The following is a 12,412-nucleotide window of genomic DNA, read 5'->3' on the forward strand; positions in this document are numbered from 1 at the left end:
GCTCCATCATAACCTCCCTGCTCTTGCCTTCATTAGCCGAGGCATAGAATATAAGTATCCCATATGCCTTTTTAACCACCTTATCTACCTGTCCTGCTGCCTTCAGGGATCTATGTACATGCGCACCAAGGTCCCTCTGATCCTCTGTCCTTCCTACGGTCCTACCATTCATTGTGTATTCCCTCGCCTTGTTAGTCCTCCCAAAATGCATCACCTCACACTTTTCAGGGTTAAATTCCATTTGCCACTGTTCTGTCCATCTAACCAACCCGCCTATATAGTCCTGTAGCCTGAGGCTTCCCTCCTCGCTATTTACCACTCCACCAATTTTCGTGTCATTTGCGAACTTACTGATCATACCTCCTACATTCATATCTAAATCATTAATGTACACTACAAACAACAAAGGACCCAGCACCGATCCCTGTGGTACACCACTGAACACAGGCTTCCAGTCACAAAAACAATGTTCGACCATCGCCCTCTGCCTCCTACCACTAAGCCAATTTTGGATCCAATGTGCCAAATTGCCCTGGATCCCATGGGCTCTTACCTTCTTGACCAGTCTCCCATGTGGGGCTTTGGCAAAAGCCTTACTGAAGTCCATGTAGACTACATCAACTGCACTACCCTCATCCACACACCTAGTCACCCCCCTGACAAAGCCATGCTGACTATCCTTGATTAATCCTTGCCTCTCCAAGTGGAGACTAATTCTGTCCCTCAGAATTTTTTCCAATAATTTCCCTACCACTGGTGTTCGGCTCACTGGCCTGTAATTCCCTGGTTTATCCCTCCTACCCTTCTTGAATAATGGTACTACGTTAGCTGTCCTCCAGTCCTCTGGCAACTCCCCTCTGGCCAGAGAGGTTCTGAAAATTTGTGTCGGAGCCCCTGTAATCTCCTCCCTTGCCTCACACAGCAGCCTGGGATACATCTCATCTAGGCCTGGGGATTTATCTACTTTTAAGCCCGCTAAAACCACTAGTACCTCCTCCCTCTCAATACTAATTTGTTCAAGTATATCACAATCCCCCTGCCTGATTTCTATGCCTAAATCGTCCTTCTCCATAGTGAACACAGATGCAAAATAATCATTTAAAACCTCACCTACATCTTCCAGTTCTACACACAGATGGCCACTTTGGTTCCTAATGGGCCCTACTCTTTCCCTGGTTATCCTCTTGCCCTTAATATACTTATAAAATACTTTGGGATTTTCCTTTATTTTGCCCACCAGTGTTTTTTCATGCTCCCTCTTCGCTCTCCTAATTTCTTTTTTAAGTACCCCCCTGCACTTTTTATACTCCTCTAGGGCTTCCACTGTTTTTAGTCCTTTGTATCTGCCAAAAGCCTCCCTTTTTTTCCTAATCCACCCTTGACATCCAGGGTTCCCTGGACTTGTTGGTCCCACCCTTGATCTTTATGGGAACATGTTGGCGCTGTACTCTCTCTATTTCCTTTCTGAAAGACTCCCATTGCTATGATGTGGATTTTCCTACAAGTAGCTGATCCCAGTCCACTTTGGCCAGATCCTGCCTTATCATATTAAAATCGGCCTTCCCCCAATTTAGAACCTTTATTTCCGGTCCATCTTTGTCCTTTTCCATGACTACCTTAAATCTCACCGAACTTTGGTCACTGTCACCAAAATGCTCTCCTACTGACACTTCCACAATACTCTGGGTATTTGTTAAACAGACTATTTAGAGGAACAAGAAATGTTTACTTTGGTACAGATGACAAGAGCAGAGTAAAGTGTTTATTATATATACACACTATGCATTATCTGTGACCATAGTCAACAATGCTCCACACTTCGTACAGCCACTCTCCCGAGAAGTGGTGATGTGGGCAGAGGAGAGGGAGAGATTAAGCTCTAAAATCTAAACTCTGCAATTAACAGTTATTCATTAGGGAACTGTTGATGTGTACAGTAGATCGATGGACTAAACACACCAACCTAGAACCCCACAGTGGGAGGATGACACAGCTCAATATGCAAACCTGACCTCCCTACACGACCAGTGACGCACTCTGGCAACCTCTTGTACAATGGCATATAGGGGTAGAAATGGATTAGGAAAATGGGGACATTGGATCAGGAGTAGGCCATTCAGCTCCTCGAGCCTGCTCCACCATTCAATCACATCATGGCTCATCTGCACCTCCACTCCATTTATCTGCCTTGGCTCCATAATCCCTTGATACCTTTACTTACCTATCGCTCTCAGTCTTTTAATTGTCCCAGCATCCACAGCCTTTTGGGGGAGAGAATTGCAGATTTCTACTAGGCTTGTTTTTGGATCTGAAATGGGCGAGGTGCTCAGAGGCTCATCTTGAGTTGGGCCTCGGGCTTCATCGGAATAATTCTGGCGAGCTGCCGGTGCCGGTTTGCTGAATACCAAAATGAGCTGCTTACAACTCCAGCAGTGACTCTTGGGTAGTTAGTGGGGGGGTGGGGGGGGAAGGGGGTGAACGGGAGGGCGGTGGGCTGGCAGTGTTGCTGTGGAGGCGGAAGATGCACTCCTGTTCCTCCTGGCTCTACAATAACGTAAGTTGCAACAAGAAAAGTACCTGTTTGTTGGTGGCCTCCTAACAGCCCACTTGGGGACCTCTGGCTAGGCCGCATAAGGAGCCAAAAAACTGAGGCCCAGTGCGTGCGAGTCAGCACTGGCCAGTTCCTGGAATTGGTCCTGAATTGGGAATTAGGCCCCTCCTAAGGTATGGAGCACCTGTTTTAGGCGACCTCCAGGAATTCCTGAATATCGACCAACCCAATATGGTGTTGGCTGCATTTCAGGGGCTCTTGGTGCGGCACACAGCATTCGAGAACTTGTTGTTTTTTTTGCCTTTGTCCTGTGCCCCAAAAAAAGCACAGTGGTGTCAAATTGCTGCCCATAACTGCCACCACCCCCCGCCCCCCCCCCCCCCCCCCGGCCCCAGTGCAGCCTGAGCACACTTTGTGCAGTTTTAAGAGATCAGTTTTTCAAGTAATGTCATTGAACCCGATATCTAATTAAATAAAAAAACTAGAAGTTAAGTCTTCATAGTTTTTCTGTAGGACTTTGGTCTGAATGGGCCACTGTCGGAGGCCGTCTCAATTGTCCAAGATGAACAGTGGAAGAGAATCCGCAGTGTGCTTTCGCCCAGCTTCACCAGCGGGAGACTGAAAGAGGTAAAGATATATTTTGTCTGTGATTGTACTTGTGCGCATACCTAACCTTACACATCACAAATGAGTTGGATGCAAAATCATCCAATAATAAGTGACTTCTTATGAGGGTGAGGGAGTAGATGCTGATACACTGTATTTTAACTTCTTGTATTGTAGTTGCTCCCAAAGTTTAACAGTGAATTAGACATTGAAATACAACCTGTTAACATCTACAAGGTTCCAAGGTGATCAGGCTCTGATTGTCTTGCCTTCACTTGAGCGTGTCCAGTTCCGCTCCGAGAACGTTCTAACAATCTAGGCTTTATGTTTTCCTTATATTAAAAAGACACCCTCTTTCCCAACTATTCTTGTTCCCCTGAAAGGCCTCCCATCAATCGTGGTCTTTGTCTTGCCTAACGGCCATCTGTTCTACCTCATTAGAGATAACACAGTACCTGACTCTCCGGGCCTCCCTAACACAATCCTATAAAACATAAGATAACGGCCCAGAAATTAGGATCGGGGGCTTGCCGCGCGTGCAAGCCCCGATGTGCACTCACCCGGCGCGCTGACATCTGAAGCCTGGGCCTGCTTGGAGTTCCTGTCACTGGCCCGGTTCAGATGTCAGCGCGATGTGCTTACCTGATCCAGCGGCATAGTTAGTGCGATGTGCCGGCTGGGATCAGGTGAGCACTGTGCAGCCAATCAGGGGAGGGGAAACTTCATTCATGAGTTTGATAGTAAGAACTGTCAAACTCATGAAAAGTACGGGCGGCCAAAAGACTAGTTTAACTTTAAATAAAATCTTAAAAAACATCCCAATAATTAAATAAACTATAAATAACTTTAAAAAACTATTTTAAACAATTAATCAAATTTCTGAAAAAAATAATTTTTTAAGAAATCGGGTCTAAAAATAAACTTACCTTACTGTAAAGTCCTTAAAAGCAATAAAGCTGTGGAAAAAATGTTATAATTTTAAATAATAGACCACTTACCTTATAGAATCAAGTCCTTACGCCTCCTTTTTATATGTCTAAAAAGTTCAGGCCCTTACACACGGGCAAACCTGTCAAAAAGAAGGAAGTTCAACGCGTGCGCGCAGAGCCCTGGACCTCTGAACCCCTTGGAGGAAATGCTGGTTTCCCACGCATGCGCTGTGCATGCTGAAATCCGGCACTTCCAACGGGCCCACGCGTGAGTACCCCGTCCGTACTCACGCGTTGGGACCGGAATTACTGGCCCAACATGAATGAATGATTGCCTCCTTACTTAGAATGCTCCAAGGACAGGCTTTACTAGACAAGGTTTCAATTTTTAGCTGCCCAATTGTTACAGATGCAATGTTTATATTAGAAAGTCCTATTATAAAATGGAAGCCTGCAAAAGTACTTCTCTTGCATGTACTGTGAACTGGTGGAGAGGTTCAGATGGGGTAGCTAAACATTGGTAATCTTATCAGTCTCCGCAGATCCTACGGTCTGATTACTCTAACAGAGACTTGCATTGTTATAAAGCAGAAAAATTTAAAAAGGATCAGCTGCCAATCCTTGATGGGAGAGGTACCTGAAAGATTGACCAAAAAGACAGTCAAAAAAACTTCCAGAAGTAGAACTGAGGTGGCTAAAGGCTGTTTCCCTTTGGGTGGGTGAAGCAAGGGAGGAATAGACAGAAGGCCAGAGTTGGCCTATTGGAAGGGATATAAGGCAGGATGAGGCCATGGCGGGATTTGAAGATGTGAATAAGAGTTTTGCGTTGGGAGATGCAGCCAGTGTAGATCAACAAGACCGGGTGATGGGCAAGTGGGGTTTGGCACAAGACAGGATAGGCATGGTTGAGTTTTGAAGGATTTTATGGATTGTCTCACAGATGAAATGCAGGAGTTCTTCACACTTGGTGTTGATGAGGGGGCTGGGAAAGGGGTGCGAGAAGACAGTTTCTGTTTGGGGGATGAAGGAGCCATGGGTTGCCTTTGCCTGCTAAGATAATTCTGAAGTGCTGGGAAGATTTAGCTGAGGAGAGTGAGGTACAGTAGAGCGTAAAACCACTCGCTACTCCAGAACCATCCTGGATAACAAAGGTAATCCCTGGATTCTTTCTCCACTGCCACCCTTCTACTTAAACCCCTTTCCCCTGCCTCTCCATCCTCCCCTCCAAGTCTGAGGAGGTCATGGCCTACTTTGTCACTTAAGCTTGAGATCGTCCATTTAACTGCCTCTGCTTCACCCCACCCCACTCCACACACTAGCCCTGAATCTAGTCTGTTTCTAGTTTCCCCCCTCATCTCCCCTTGAGTCCTCTCCAAGCTCATCTCATCCACGAGGCCCACCTCCTGCTCCCTTGACCCAATTAGCACTAATTTCTGACCCCTCCAATTCGCACTTCCTTTCCTGGCTCCCATGCTAGTTGATATTGCAGTTCGCTCCTTCTCAGGTAATGCTTTTATCAACCCCCTCTTTCAAAACTGCTGTCATCATTCACCTGCTCCAGGAGCAAAAAAAAAACCCTAGACCCCTCTATCCTTGCAACATCCCAAGTCCTCCATTGTGTAGTCTCTTCCCAAATCGGTACTCCTTTCCCACAACTTGATGATAGAGTCTCTTGGGTTTCTGCCCCGCTACAGCAGTGAAACAGCCCTATTCAAAGTCATGAATAACATCCTCTGTGACTGTAACCATGATGCATTTTCCCTCCTCCATCTCTCTCCAGCCTTTGACACAGTGAACCGCACCATCCTCCTCCAACGCGTCTGCTCTGTTGTCCAGCTGATTCACACTATCCTTATGCGGTTCCACTCTTACCAATTCAATCTTAACCAGAGCATCTCCAGCAATGGCTTCTCTTTCCACCAAATGCACCATTACCTCTAGGGTCCTCCAAAGATCTAACCATGGCCCCTTCCTCTTCCTCAACTAAATGCTGTCCCTTGGTGACATCATCCGCAGACATGGGGTTAGCTTCCACGTGAACGCTGACAACACCCAGCTCTTCCACAACCTCTCAAGCCCTTCACTTCCTGTGTTGCCCGACTGATTGATTTAGCTGACATCCAGTCTTGGAGGAGCTGCAATTTCCTCCTGTTAAATATTGGGAAGACTGAAGCAATCATCTTCAGCACCTGCCACCCTCCGTAAGCCCCTACATAAGCTCATCCAGAATTCCGCTGCCCAGATCCTGCACCAAGTCCGACTCCTTCACCACCTGCCCGCCCCGCCCCCTTCCCCGCCGCCCCACCCCGGCACCCATTTCTCCAATTTAAATTTTTGCCTATGTATTTAAATCTCTTCATGGCCTCATTCCTCCCCATCTCTGAAACCTCCTTCAACCCCCCCCTGAACTCTCTGTTCCTCTGACTCTGGCCTTTTGCTCACATTCCCCACCCCTCGCATCACCATTGGTGTCCATGTTTTCCGCTGCCTAGGCTCCACGTTGGAATTCACTGCCTAAAGCTCCTCTGCTTCTCCACATCCTCCTCCTTTTTAAGACCCTCCTTAAATCCCATATGTTCGACTGAGCCTTTGGCCACCTCTCCTAATATTTCCAGTATGATTTGGACAGTTTGGTTGATTTGGCAGATGCAGTATAATGTGGATAAATGCAAGGTTATCCACTTCAGTGGCAAAAACAGGAAGACAGATTATCTGAATGGCAATAGATTGGGAAAAGGGGAAATGCAACGAGACCTGGGTGTCCTTGTGCACCAGTCGCTGAAGGTAAGCATGCAGGTGCAGCAGGCGGTTAAGAAGGCAAATGGTATGTTGGCCTTCATAGCGAGAGGATTAGAGTACAGGAGCAAGGATGTCTTGCTGCAGTTGTACAGGGCCTTGGTGAGACCACATCTTGAGTATTGTGTGCAGTTTTGGTCGCCTTATTTGAGGAAGGATGTTCTTGCCATGGAGAGAGTGCAGCGAAGATTCACCAGACTGATACCTGGGATGGCAGGAATGACGTATGAAGAGAGATTGGGTCAATTAGGCTTGTATTCGCTAGGGTTTAGAAGAATGAGAGGGGATCTCATTGAAACTTATAAAGTTCTAACAGGACTAGACAGACTAGATGCAGGAAGCATGTTCCCGATGGCGGGGGAGTCCTGAACCAGGGCTCACAGTCTAAGGATAAGGGGTAAGCCATTTAAGACTGAGATGAAGAGGAATTTCTTCACCCAGAGAGTGGTGAACCTATGGAATTCTCTACCACAAAGGCAGTTGTGGCCAATTCATTAAATATATTCAAGAAGGAGTTAGATATATTTCTTAAGGCTAAAGGGATCAAGGGATATGGGGAGAAAGCAGGGACAGGGTCCTGAATTTGGATGATCAGCCATGATCTCATTAAATGGCGGAACAGGCTCGAGGGGCCAAATGGCCTACTCCTGCTCCTATCTTCTATGTTTCTATGTTTCTTCCTTTTGGCTTGGCGTCCATTTATTTTTGATAATAGTTTGGGCCTGTGCCTGCATTTAAAGATGTAAAATAAGTGGAAGTTATTTGCTATTTTTGTCTCTCTGGAGATGTACCGAAAAGAAGGTAAAAAATATTTCACAAACCAAATGTGTCCAATCACCCACATTCCTTCAGCCAAAGCGCTCTCACAAATGATTCGTATTCTGCAACCAGCAGCGTGTTGACTTCCATTCTGCAACACATGGATATGCAGGTGTAAAATATCTAATGTGACTGATTTGACATCATTGATGCCAGATTAAGTTGATGCAGGGTATGGCTTGCATTTTTCTTTCCTGTTTTTATTTTACTCTTGGTCAGGAGAGCAGGTATCGTTAGTGTTATATCCCAGTAGTAAGGTCCAATTAATTGATATAAGTGAGACTTCAGGAACTCAAAACTTTACTTTTAATTTACACAGAATAAGGAGCGAACAGAGCTCTTACAAGCTACAGACATGCACTTCTAATTCTACTGCACGATGCATCCAAGATGGATGATCCTATGAGTCATTCTACCCATAATGCAACATTACCTAAATACTTGTGTAGCAGGACATTACCTTAAAACACTGGTAAATGAACCCTTTGTATTTGTCTCCCTCTGGTGGATAACTTAAGCATTACATCTGAGATTACTATATCCCCCCCTCTTAAGTTACAACAATTCTTAACAACATTCTTAAAAAGTCCATAAGGAAACTCCTTTAACGATAGTCCATCCTGAACAATCTAGCAGGTTGTGATCAATCGCTCTGGCGGCTTGTGAGGCCTTGTTGAACGTCTTACAGTCAAGTCCCTGCTTGGTTGTGGTAGAGCCACCTGCTGCTCCTGAGCAGGACTCAGAGTATCTGACTCTGCTATGATGGTTTCCTCTTGATTAAGGGGTCCAGGTATAACTGTCTCTGTTCGTGGTGCTGGTACCACCAGTGCATTTGAATAACGGGACCAACTTGTCCTCCAACCTTTCCTCTGGAACCTCCAGTTCGATTTCCCTTTGTCTGGTCAGTATCTGATCCACATGTCTGCGTACTACCTGACCAGTTCCCAACATGACCCTATATGAAACTGGACCAGTCATTGAATCTATGATGCCAGGAATCCATTTTGGACCATAACTGAAATTTCTGGTAAGGACCGCATCTCCTTCTCCAAAACTGCGGCTCTTTGTCCTTCTGTCATGGTTCTCCTTTTGTTTGATTTGTCGGTTTTCCACCTTCCTTTTTAGATCTGGGTGAACCAGGTCAAGAGTGGAGTGTCATCGACGTCCTAACAATAACTCAGCAAGAGAGAGTCCTGTGGTAGATTGAGGTGTTATTCTGTAGCTGAACAGAACTCGTGACACCTTTGCTGCCAAACTCCCATCCGCACTTTTTTTCATCATCTCCTTAAATGTTTGTATGGCTCTCTCCGCAAGTCCATTTGAAGACGGATGATATGGAGCTGAAGTCACGTGTACTATGCCATTGTTTCTCATGAACTCTTTTGTTTCTGTACTCACAAAACACATGGCATTGTCACTTACTACGATCTCCGGTATCCCTTGATTACTAAAACTCCTACGCAGGCAGTCTATAGTAACTGTAGATGAAGCAGAATTTACAGGATACACATCCATCCATTTGGAATGTGCATCAATGATTATGAGGAACATCTTTCCCATGAATGGACCCGCATAATCTACATGTAATCTTCTCCATGGTTTATCCGGCCACTCCCAAGGGTGGAGTGGAGCTGCTGCCGGTGCCTTCCTGTGTTCTTGACAAGTGCTGCATGTCTTGACAAGATTTTCTATCTCCTCATCTAGCTTTGGCCACCACAAGTAACTCCTTGCCAAGGCTTTCATGCGCGAAACTCCAGGATGACACTGATGTAGTTGCACTAGGATAGACTTTCATGCTGGCTGTGGAATAATCACTCGAGCGCCCCACAACACGCAACCATCCTGCACACTCAGCTCTGTCTTCCTGACACTGTAAGGTGTGAAATCAGTCCCTTCCGGATGTTGTGGCCAACCCCTCATTACATATTCTCAGACTCTAGACAGTACTGGATCTTTACCTGTCCATGTCCTTACTTGTTCTGCGGTCACAATTGCCGTGTCTGTGTCCTCCAACATCAAAACTCTGTCCTCTGGAGCTGCATGGATAGGTGTACCTGGTAGTGGAAGACGGCTCAAGGCATCTGCGTTCTCATGGTACTTGCCCGCTTTGTAAACGATGACATACTCATATGCCCTCAACGTCACTGCCCATCTCTGGATTCGGGGTGACACCATCTGTGGTACTGCTTTCATCTCATTAAAAAGAGATAGAAGAGGTTTATGATCTGTGCATATGGTGAATTTCCTGCCATATATGTACTTATGAAACCTCTGTAACCCAAATATTACTGCTAATCCCTCTTTATCCAACTGAGAATAGTTTTTTTCCGCTGGGGTCAGAGTTCGAGACATAAACCCTATCGGTCTTTCTGTTCCATCTCCCATACAGTGTGAAAGAACTGCTCCCACCCCGTAAGGTGAAGTGTCACAAGAGAGAATGATGTCTTTCTCTGCATTGTAGTGAACCAGCACATCCGAGGACAGCATCAGTTTCTTGGACTATTCAAATGAAACCCTCTGTTCCTCCTCCCACTGCCAATGTGTCTCCTTGCGCAGTAGTTTGTGAAGAGGTGCTAACACTGTTGACAAGTTTGGCAAAAACCTGTTATAATAGTTTAGCAGTCCCAGGTAAGCTTTTAACTCAGTCACATTTGTAGGATCTGGGGCCTCCTGCAGTGCTTTTACCTTCTCCTTGATTGGATGGAGCTCTGTGGCGTCCACTCTGTGTCCCAGGAACACGGTCTCATTCCCCATGAAAGTACACTTACTTCTCTTGAGCCGTAACCCAGCCTTATCCAATCTTAGTAGTACCTCTCTCAGAGTGCTCAGATGCTCCTGGTCGGTTCTTCCTGTCACCAGAATATCATCCAGATAAATTGAAACATGTGGAATCCCTTGCAGTACACCCTCGATAGTTCTCTGGAAGATAGCTGGACTAGATGAGACACCAAATGGCAAGCGGTTATAGGTAAACAAACCCTTGTGTGTATTTATGGTTACATACTTCTTGGATTCCTCATCTAGTGTAATCTGCAAGTAAGCATGACTCATATCCAGCTTCGTGAATTTCTTCCCTCCAGCCAGGTTTGCAAAGAGATCCTCTGTTTTAGGAATAGGATACTGTTCTAGTTTAGACACCCTATTTACAGTCAATTTATAATCTCTACAGATTCTTACCGAATTGCCCGGTTTTAAAACAGGTACAATGGGAGCTGCCCATTCTGAACATTTCACGGGTTCCAGAATGTTCTCCCGCAACAGACGATCAAGCTTAGCCTCTACCTTCGGTTTCATGGCATAAGGCACAGGTCGTTGTTAAAAAAATCTTGGCAGTGCCTCCTTGTCGACATAAATCTTAGCTGGGGGCCCATTAAATGTTCCAAGTTCTTCCTTGAACACGTTCTCATGTTCAATCAAGACTTCTTGCAAAGACAACTGTTTGCCTCCTTCCAATTGATTTATTGCTCCCCAATCTAATTTAAGTTCTTTTATCCAGCCCCGACCTAACAAATTTGGTCCAGAACCCGATACTACAACTACAGGTAGCTGTTCCACGGTGTCCCGGTGTTTCACAGTTACAATAGCTGTACCCAAGGTTGTCACTCATTCACCGGTATAGGTTTTAAGCTTCATAGAGCAAGACTTTAACTCTGGAACTTTTGCATGGTTCCACAATTTTGAATACTCTTCCCTGTTCATTATGGTAACACCACATCCAGTATCCACCTCAAGGTTGACCTTAGTGTCATTTACTATCAGTTGCAAAGTGATAGGATCCACTTTTGGAATGTCCTCTACCATACTATGCATTATGAACACATCGTCTTCTTTCTCAGCTTCTCCACTGATGTGATGTGCTCCCTGTTTTTTCACTTCTCTTACTAGGTTTTGCTTTTCTCCCCCTTTAGGTTTGTATACCTCCAGGGTAGCTTTAGCTCTACATGCACGTTTTATATGTCCTTTTTTCCCACACTTGTGGCACTTTTCCTCCAGAAACCTGCATTCCCTTGCCAGGTGATCTCCATTGCATCTATAACATGCTTTTATATGCTCACGTTGTGATGTCGGACCCATATTTAACTTGTGCACAATAAACTGACTTCCAACGTGCTTTGTAGTAGACCAGTCGCAACCTTGTATTTCTTTTACATCACGGTTAGCTGTCTTATGGCTTGAGCAAGTTCCAACGCTTTTTCATACGTAAGCCCAGTCTTGGACAATAATCTCCTCTGCATTCGAGCATCCATTATCCCGCAAACCAGCCTATCTCTCAGCATGTCCTTCAAACTGTTCCCGTAATTGCAATCATGTGCCAGTTTTCTCAACACCACTACATAATCCAACACAGTTTCTCCCGGTATCCTGTTCCGTGAATTAAATTTGAAACGCTGTACAATCTCACTCGGTCTGGGATTGAAATGTTCCTTTAGCAAGTCCACTAATTCAGTAAATGATTTATCTCCAGGCTTTGCAGGACTGCATAAGTTTCTCAATAAACTATATGTCAGACTTCCCACCGAAGTTAGCAAAATAGCTCTCCTTTTTCCAACATCGACAATATCATTTGTTACAAAGAAATGCTCTAGTAACTCACAGTACTCTTCCCAAGTTTGATTTTGAACATCAAAAGCAGAAATCTCTCCAACTCGAGTAGTCATGATTCAGATGCAGTGATCTTGTATTTTCCCATCTTCAAGTTGAAACAGTTAAT

General features: G+C 45.2%; 1 pseudogene across 1 annotated transcript in view; it reads left to right on the top strand.

Moving 5' to 3' along the window:
* The window catches only part of LOC147110356 (cytochrome P450 3A30-like), a 66,771-nt pseudogene that overhangs the window by 32,684 nt on the left and 21,675 nt on the right, over nt 1-12,412 (top strand). Inside the window, exon 5 of the transcript XR_015079906.1 lies at nt 3,065-3,178. The product of XR_015079906.1 is annotated as a cytochrome P450 3A30-like (transcript). The remainder of the gene's footprint in view (nt 1-3,064; nt 3,179-12,412) is intronic.

The sequence above is a fragment of the Somniosus microcephalus genome, chromosome 11, assembly GCF_052327205.1.
Source record: "Somniosus microcephalus isolate GS21.2 chromosome 11, FLI_Smic_1.0, whole genome shotgun sequence".
NCBI classification, from domain to species: domain Eukaryota; kingdom Metazoa; phylum Chordata; class Chondrichthyes; order Squaliformes; family Somniosidae; genus Somniosus; species Somniosus microcephalus.